The following is a 10151-nucleotide window of genomic DNA, read 5'->3' on the forward strand; positions in this document are numbered from 1 at the left end:
ATAATAACAATTAAGTTTATCTATATGCGATGGATGAACTTTATTTTTTTACACAATTTATCAAATTGTTGTGTTATTGACAGAACTACTCAGAAATATTTTTCGCTACAAAGCGGAGATGATATTTTGATTTAATAAAAGCTAAAGTTGAAAATCCCTTATTGCAGAAATATAATGTTACAAATGGCTGCAGAATTTGACATAGTCAATAACTATTTACTTTGATTCAACAAAAATTGAGCTAGGATTTTTGTTTCAATGAAGTTTCACATGATAATTATCATTGTTTGTTTTTTAAGCATTTCAATCCAAATGCATTATACTGCGAAATAATGTGAAAAGTGCATTAAAATGTGCAGAAGACATTTTGAAAATAAAACATGTTTTTTATAAATTGAGATTTTTATAGCTCTAACTCTTTATGATTGTCTTTACATTGTGATTTTAAATCATTGAATTTACTTGAATCACTCACTATTTTTTAACATTAAAACCAAATAAATTTATCGTTCCTAAATAAATTTGCCTCTTTCTTGTGGTTTTCATAAAAAAACAAACATTTTTTCTTTTTAAAAGAGATATAACTATAAAAGATATTGAAAGCATTTCATAATAGTGATGAAAATTGATGATATCTTTACACAAATGACCTACTTTTAAAGGACTGTTTTTGATGAAATTATAATTTTTATAAACATATTCTAAAGTTCCTCACTCATTTTTTAACACAAGACCTGCTTTGTGAAGCATATTTTTAACTAATACTTGAACACTTGGCATGTGTCTATTTACTACGAATTTTATAACTACTACTTTCATAAAAAACGTGAATCACATTAAAAATAATAATTAGAAAATGGGTTAAAAAATGATATCTATCATATGTATGTTTTTTTTATATATATATAATATATGTAGATACAAATATTGCCTCTATTTAACGATATTTTGAAATTGCTTTTGATGGTTTTACATACAAACTATTTAAATTTAATATTTTATCTAAATAATTACTCACATTTGAAGGGTTGAAGATATGTTGTTTCGCTGAGTAAATTTCCAGTTGAAGTCTGCATGGGCCGCAGGGCAATTTGCATGGGCCGTTTCTCTTCATTATATAAATTAATGTTATTTATATACAAAAAAACACTGATGACACTATTTATTACAATCGTAATCTAACTATAATTAAACTATAAAAAACATCTGAAGTGTTTATTTAATTTGTTTATAAAATATGAAATGAATCAAGATTCAACAGAAGAAAATATATTATTAAGCTTATTTAAAGAAAAATAATATATGGTCTGCTTCAATTGTGGCCATAACACAATATTTAATAATTAAAGCGCAGCTTGAAACTGTCATTATTATACTAAAAAATATTACACAAGATCATATCAATTAAATAATTTATAGAATTAAATTCATCTATAGACATAAAATAATGTCGAAGCATATATTACTTTTCTAGTTATATTAGTATATATATATAGGTATTTTTAATTCAATGTAATATTTTTTAAGTATTGTTGTTATTTAAAAAAAATACATTTATCTTAAATATTTAAATTTATTTACGTGAACGTATAAATAAATTAATAACAATAAGAACTTATTTAAAAACAAAAATGTTTTAGGGTCAAACAATTTTTATAACATAACCTACATTATTACATACACAGGCGTGTCAAATAAATAAATATATAAAACTAAAGCAAATAAAAACATTGGTCACGTGGTCGATTTCAATGTTTACGTGATGCCACTGGTTGTTATTATGATTGTGTCTATTTTGGTTTTATCAAAATAAGTCAATTCTGTTCTAACATGTACATAAGTTAACTAAATAAATTATGATATTTCTAACCCTATGTACTATACTATAAATTATTTTAAAATAATCGCAAAGATATAATATATATTTAATAAATAATATTGTAAAATGATTTTCTTGTTATTTTTCTTAAATGTATAAGTGTGATATTTTTGACTTAAATTCTAAGATATAATAAAAAGGTCTTGGATTTAAAATATACAACAATATATAACATACAACATTTTTGTCAGATATTATAATATTTAATTAATATGAACTATTATAAATAAGTGATTTTTTTTATTATTAAAATATACATTTATACACTCTAAAAATATATTAATATATAAAAAATAGTTTTTATTACAGAATTTGCTTTTAAAAATTGTAAGCAAAAATAAAATACATTTTCACATTTTTTATACATTTATTAATATTAAATACGCAATAACATTATCATATCTGATTCGTAGACGCATTATCGCCTTTAATAAATTCAATCTCGCTTTCTATCTCTCATTTGAGTGAAATCAAAAATTTTACATAACGAATCACAATATTTTTCTTAATATAATGTATTTAATCAAAACTAAAAATCACAAACTTCTATCATGACAGCGCGTATGAAAATAAAAAAACCTTGCTGACTAATCCGATTTCCGATAGAGCCGAACGAGTATACTAAAATCCATATTGGTGCGAGCGAGAAAACTCGTTCAGTCCGCCTCCAAAATTGAGAGAGAGGTCAAATCAGACATCCTGCTGTTGAAAAGAGACGGAGGTCCTATTTAACTGCTTCCTTTGCTCGTATCGCAATCGCTTTTTTCATATATAAAAACGTTTTTCCTGTCTGTTCTTTCATTATTTTTTGGGGTCCTATTGTTTTAAGCCGGCGCTGTTGATTATTTTTTAATGACTCACAATCGGACGGATTGACCAATGAGCAAGACGCGTCCCCGCCGAGTTTTAAACAATTAGACAACGTTAAAAAATGGTTAAATTTAACCTTTATTAATACGCTTTTTAAACTACTTTTTTATTGTTATAGTCTAGGAGTAAGGAAGACTCGGATTCAACCGATGAGCGAAAGAGCAATGGCCGATTCATGGTCACATATGAGAACTTTAATTAGCATAGGAACATTGGATGTATGTTTTTACTTAGATTGCTCATAAAAGTTTTTAGAATATCAGTTTTTATTAATATGCAATATTAATAAAAAATGCAAAAGCAAAATCGGTTAATGTATTTTTATCAATCGATCATATAATTCTCTAAATAAATTTAATTAAAAAATAATCCGCTTATTATAATAAAACTTCGACTATTATTATCAATTATCTAATTATAAAAAAATACACAAGATGGCAATTTTTAAGAAATTCCTACAAAATGATCCTTATCTTAAAAACTTTAAGATCAACTGAAAACATATTTTTCTTCTTTATGCATTTGACATTTGACAGCAATATCATGGAAGCATGTCTTAAACATTACTACTGAAAACTTCTTCTGAAAAAGTGGATTTTTCAAAATAAATAACGAAACAACTGCTTTTAATGAAATTTACTGTGTAGCTAAAATGAATAAAATCATTTCAGGTGATATGCTTAAAGAATAATTTAAAAATAAGGTACATATAAATCTCGATATTGCAGAATGAACTACAATGACTTTGTCAGAAATATGTAAATAACTAAAGATGACTCTAAATAATTAGGAGAGAGTAAGTGTAACATGGTCACAAAAGAAGATACATTTTAGAAGCTCTTTTTTATTTTATTTTTTGCTTTCTTTCGTTGCCCAATGAGTGATTTTTAAACATTTTTTTCTTCTCTTTTCCTTGGTTAATATTAACAAGGTTATGAGAATAACACATTGAAAAATACCCTGTGGAATTTTCTTTTAGTTGTACTATTCATTTTTAATATATTTGTGGTTTAGTTTTGTTAGTAATGTTATCTTATATGCTCTTAAATATATGTTACTTTGTTAGTTAATTAGTAGAGCTAGTTACATAATATATCAACACGTCTTTGTGACGCAATTTCAGATTTTTTCGAAGGAAGGCAAAAGATGGTCGTTTTTTTAATAATTCCATTTCATTAAGATTCATAGTATTTTATTAAATGGTATTTTTTAGTGTAATATCGAACATCGTAGACAAACTATTGTATATGCTTATTTTCTTTTGAGAGTTGAGATGGCTTAATTTGTATTTTACTTGAAATAATAAAAATTCTATAACTGTAATTAGTTTGAGAACTTTCATTAGGTCAAGTTGGGTTTGGTTAATTCGTGTTTGTTAGGTTTGGGTTTGAACAGAAAATTTACAATTCGCAACTGTCAAATTGAGTTTCATATACATTTTAGAACAGCATATAATTTCAATAGCGATTATTAGTTAAATTATATTTTTGCTAGTATAAATATATATTTACTGGTGAAAATGTTTTTGGATTTCACTAGTGAAAATATAACTTCACCAAAAAATATACATTCACTGTAACATTTTTATATATTGCATGTAAATGAATATATTACTACGTATAGAAAAGTTGAAATCATCTGCTAGATAAATTATATTTTCACTGGTAAAAAAATATATATATACTGGTGAAAATGTATTTCGATATGATGTCACTTTTAAAAATATTTTCGGGTAGATTCAAGATTGATTTTCTTTGAATGGTAACACGAGAATTTCTGGTATAGAATCAGATTATTTTAATATTACTATTTTAATTATATTTAAAATGTAAAAATAGCCAATTAATAAGCAAAAAACTATTGAAATATTAAATGTAAAATTTTTGTAAAGTTTTTTATTTGGTAAACTACATAATATAATAAAAACCTATTTAATTAAATGACATGCATTTTTCAGGCTAACTTCAGAAGAGGGAAATGCCACCCAAATAAATTATACGTTTTCACGTTTATTAACACTTATTAGCTCCTTTACTGTAATACTTTTTTTATATAGTTTTATATTAATATTTTCATATTAAATTATATCCTGGTATCTTATTAGTGCTCAGATTATTAATTATAATAGATTGAACCTCTTTGAAAATAAAGTTCCGAATTGGCAAGTCTTGCTAAAGAGATGAATTTAAGTAGTTCGCTATTTCTTCCTTCATATCAGTTAAATTGTTGCACTAAAGAAAAGGTTTGAATGTTTCTCTTAGATGTTCAGCTTTTTACTTATTTTATCTAGCCCATTTTCTAATAAATGTCCTGATTGGTGTTTTGAATTGTTGAGGTTCTTTATCCTATTAATAACTTTCCATAAAGAATAGTTCGTATATTCTGTTGGAGCTAAGCTTTTTAAATATTCTTGGATTAATATTTTTCTTCTGATTTTATTATGATTTTCAGTTGTTTTTATTACGTTGTTTAGTTTTGTTTTATCAATAAGTGATCTTGTACACATATATTGTCATTTTTTTCTTAATTTAATTTACTCTCTTATTTTTATTTCATCTTTTTTTAAGCAGTTTAAATTCGTAAGGGTTGTCTAACTTTTGTTTAAATACACTATTGCGTCATGCAATTGTTCTGGACTTTTTAACAAAATATTTTTAATTAATATTTTATGTTTTTATATAATATAATTGTTTTATTATATACATAAATATAATATTAATTTTATGCGCATGTAAAATATAATACAAGAGCGTATACTAAAAACTACGTTAAGGGTTTGATGGCTTCCCGAGCGTTGAAGTCTATTAGAATATTTCTCGCCGGAACTATATAGGGATAATAAAAGTACACATTTATAAGCAGTAAAACGCACGCATATTTTTCCTAATATTATATATACATTGTACTTAAATGAATAATTCATAATATGAATAGAAAAAATAAATATAAAACATAATATAACGCTGTTCAATATAATATCCGCCGTGGTTGCTCGTTGGCTTATATGCAAACGTAATTACTCATTTTTTACAATCTCTCCATATTAATTATATTTATTAAAGAACGCCATTACAGTACTGTTCAGCGAGATACTCATTTCATTCCGGTTTTTTTCTCACCTGTAGTTCATTAAGCAGTTACCTGGCGCGTGCCGCGAATCAACTGTACCGACTATTTAAAAAAATTAACATTTCTTCGGCGAAATAAATTACACAACACGCGCCGTTTATGTAATTATAATCTAAGCTGCGTTGCGCCTTGCGATTTTATTTGTATATGATAACAAAAAGCGTTGGTTTTTGCTTTTTATTAGAGATATAATGTGTTTATAATATATAAATGTACCCCGCGAATAATTACCTCGCGAGCTTACCCTTGACAGGAAATGTACTAATGGTGTCTTCGGTCCATCACAATTGTTGAATATACTTGGCGTGGGGTACGACAGGAAATACCAACATGTTTTAAAGTTTACTTTAAGAATAATTAATAAATACTATATCTACTATTTAGACTCTTGTACATGATTATTATTTAATAATTAACTTGCTAAAACAATATTTTTATTATGTAGAATTGAGCCGCAAAATGTCTTTAACGTAAATTTATTGAGCTTCTTAAAGATATTAAATATAAAGTAATTATTAATAATACATTTTTAAATGATACGATAAATATAAAAATGAAACACTGTTTTTACAGGCAAACTAATATTATAATTTTGTAGAAAAATAATATTTATTATATAATATATACATATTTTTTTTTATAAAATCCCAGTTAGTGTGGTAATAATATATAATGTAAAGTTATTTTAATATTAGTTATCATTGACGATAGTCTATCTATTGATAATATATAATTATTTACAACTTATTATTAAATCAAATTTAAAGAAATTGTTGCTTAATAATAAAAATATTAAATGAAATATATTTAAATACGGCTCTAAATCTATATTTTTTATTTTTATAATTATAAACTTTATAGATAGAACAAAAATTGTAACTATATGGCTTACTTTAATTCATTAAAATATGGAATAGATTTTTTGGATTAATCTCTAGTTTTCTTTATAAGTTTATTAAAATTACACTTTTTTAAACAGTTTTTCGAGACTCTTCAGATGTAAGGTATTTATTTTATGTTTGTTTTTATATCTTAAAATTACTTGCTTATAAATAATAAATACATTTGTAGTAACCGATATTGAAATATACAATTCTTATTTAATATAATACTAGTTTTATTTGTATATTTATTTATATTTTACGAGGATTAGATTAAAATAAGGCTTCCTTTAGCTTTAATAAAATATATTTATTTAGAGCAGATTGAGGTGTACTGATGGTAAGAGTGAAGGTTTCCGGTTGCACAGGCGACCCCTCTGCAGAGGGAAGCGGCCAGGCGTAACGTTCTGCCGCCGTCCGGTTACCATCTTCAGCCCTAGTCTGGCAACATCGCTGAAATCGACTCGAACTTAACGATGGACCTTGCTTTTTACGACTTTAATATTTTATACTACTAGAATGATGTGGTGAGGATTATACATATATAAAAATCATATCAAAATCTTATCATGATCAAAAGATACAATTTAACATTAATACGTTTGCAGATTTAAAACAACTGTTAAGCATATACAAAAATGACTTTAAAAATATAGAAAATCGAATACACAATTTTTAATTATACATTAGAATAATAAATCTAAAATTAAAACAATCTATACTTTGGTTAGCCAAAGTATTTGAGAGGATAGTCTATTAAATATCATATTATGTATTGATTTAAACATTTTACAAATAAACTGCCTATTATTAAATATTAGTAAATAAAAATAAATATGTTTTTTTAATATGTATTAAATAATTATTGCACATTTGCGCGCTCATATTTTTTCATATTATGAAGATTTGCAGCTTAAATTTATTTTTTACATATTTAATTGTATTTTTAAAGAAAAAAATGTACAATTATTATTAGTCTAAAAAACAAAAATACACTAAAAATATACAACTTTAACAAAATATATGAACTAAATATGTTTATATATTGAATTTTTTAGTGAATTAAATCAATCGTTAAATTAATACGCTTTCCGTGTTTGATGTAAAATGTAATCATACACGGTTTTTGATTTGTTGTTGGTAATAAAATGGCGCAGACGTGTTTGCGTAAATTGTGCTTTATTTCTTTTTTCAGTTCGAAAACGATGTCTTGCTCTAAATTAACTTCGCTTTACATCTAGAAACGTTCGAAGATAAAATAATTAGTGCGTGATGCTCTGATGATGGTAATGATGATGAATTACGTACCTGTTTTCACGAAAATGTATCAAAAAGGCCTTCTTAGAAAATTGTCTGCTTGAAATAGAAAAAAAAATGTTTTAAAATAATACGAGAGACATCAAAAAATATATTTTCATTCTCGAAACTTATAACGGCCCTACCACGATTCCATCGTTATTTTGCAGCCGTTACTTCGTTACCCTCCATGGCGCTTTCTTAACACTGACTTACCTCTACTTTTTCTTGTAACAATTATTGTTTTAATAAAAATTAAATAAATATTTTAAATTACATTTTAATTGATCTATTAAATATTAAAATTTTTACTCAATAAATTGATTAAAATTTAATTTTGTGCATTATTAATTAATTATAAAATATTATTTATTTTCTAAGACTGGTTGCACATACACATAAAATAGTCAAAAGTATTTTTTTATTTATTTAAACTTACATAATAATTAAAGTAAATACTTATGGTCGTTTGAGGGTTTTCAAAGACAGGAAGTGGCGTGTGGCGCGTGCGATACACTTTGATACTGAAGATATTAACTTTTTTTCTAAGCTGATGTACGTAAAAGATAATTTGGTTGATTACTCTGTTTGTTATATAAATTGTATTTTATTTGTTGAAAAAATATCTTGTGCTAAAATAACATATTTTTATTATTAAAAAACGATTATTGTAAAATTGTATTTCGTAGTGTTAAACTTTTTATTAAAATATTTATTATTTTGATATATTTAATACAGTTAATTAAATACAAATAATGTACAATATAAATAAAATAAATATATATTTATAATATTAAAAATGAATGTAATATTGATTCAATATAGAAAAAATATAGATATAAAAATGGGATGGGAAAATTTATACGAAAATTTACATTAACAATAAAAATGCTTCTACGTGCAAAATAAGTATACAATTATTTGATGTTCGATTTCCGGTACAATATTTATAAAAAAAAATGAACAGGTAGTAAAAAATATTTAGTCAAAAATTGCATCCTTATGATATTTCACTTTGTATTTATACTAATTTAATATATTTAACACACGCATATTACGTTCAATACGTACGCTTGTTCTTGTACATTTTATTTAATTACAGGAAGTCAAAGGATTTGTCGAACAAATAATATTGAAGGGGAATAAAATTTTCTACAGGAAGTAAAACACGATTTGATGCATAATTACGCGCACACTCAAATATTTGTGAGCGCATTTTACCTTTGTAACTCACTTCAAAAAGCTTTTCAACGATTACACAGTCATCCTCAATGATTTACTTAAATTTTTATTAGAGGAAAGTTTTCTTTTTCATGTGTCAACAGCCAATGGCCGAATGGGATTTTCAGATAGGTGGGAGAGATGGGCAAGTACGGTACTCGAGCCTGAGATTGGACAGAGAGATTTGAACTTTTCGCTCTGCCAGTCATTTGTATCAAACCGTGACAGACATTACGACTTTTGCGTACACCGACCGCCATTGTATATAACATAATATACTTCCTTGTGTATATAGTCCGAGTTGCAGTCAAATGTATAATTCAGATGTTTAATAATTTTACCAAAATCATTCATATAATGAACCTCATACATTCTTGATTATCGAAAAATAATGTTATAAGAAAGTATATAATATATCGTGCTAAAGCAAAAATGATTATTTTTTTCATTCATTGGTATACTATTTATTTTTAATTAAATCAAACTTAATATCAGTGTTTATTTTCTTAAATTTTTAGATAAATCATAAGCAGTGCTTGTCATTAGTAAAATGGTCAAATAATAATATAACAAAATAGTTGTTTTATAGAATATCCGAACTTAAAATTTTACGTTAACGTTGTTTCACAGTAAAATGGAAGGGGTACAGTAACTTTACTCCGGTACAGTACTGGTCTATGCATTGTATGACCGGGTTCAATCTCCACACCGACTCACTTATGTTTTAACACTTATAACACATTCGCGATTCTAAGGCATTTTAAAACAATATACCATAACTCACAATATATTAAAAAATAATATTTTATATATACTCCTATTATTATATTTTATTTATAAATAATACAGACTTAACTACAGTCTTACCAAAATAT

The sequence above is a fragment of the Plectrocnemia conspersa genome, unplaced genomic scaffold (assembly GCF_051122295.1).
Source record: "Plectrocnemia conspersa isolate PC_06_02 unplaced genomic scaffold, ASM5112229v1 ptg000010l, whole genome shotgun sequence".
Lineage (NCBI taxonomy): Eukaryota > Metazoa > Arthropoda > Insecta > Trichoptera > Polycentropodidae > Plectrocnemia > Plectrocnemia conspersa.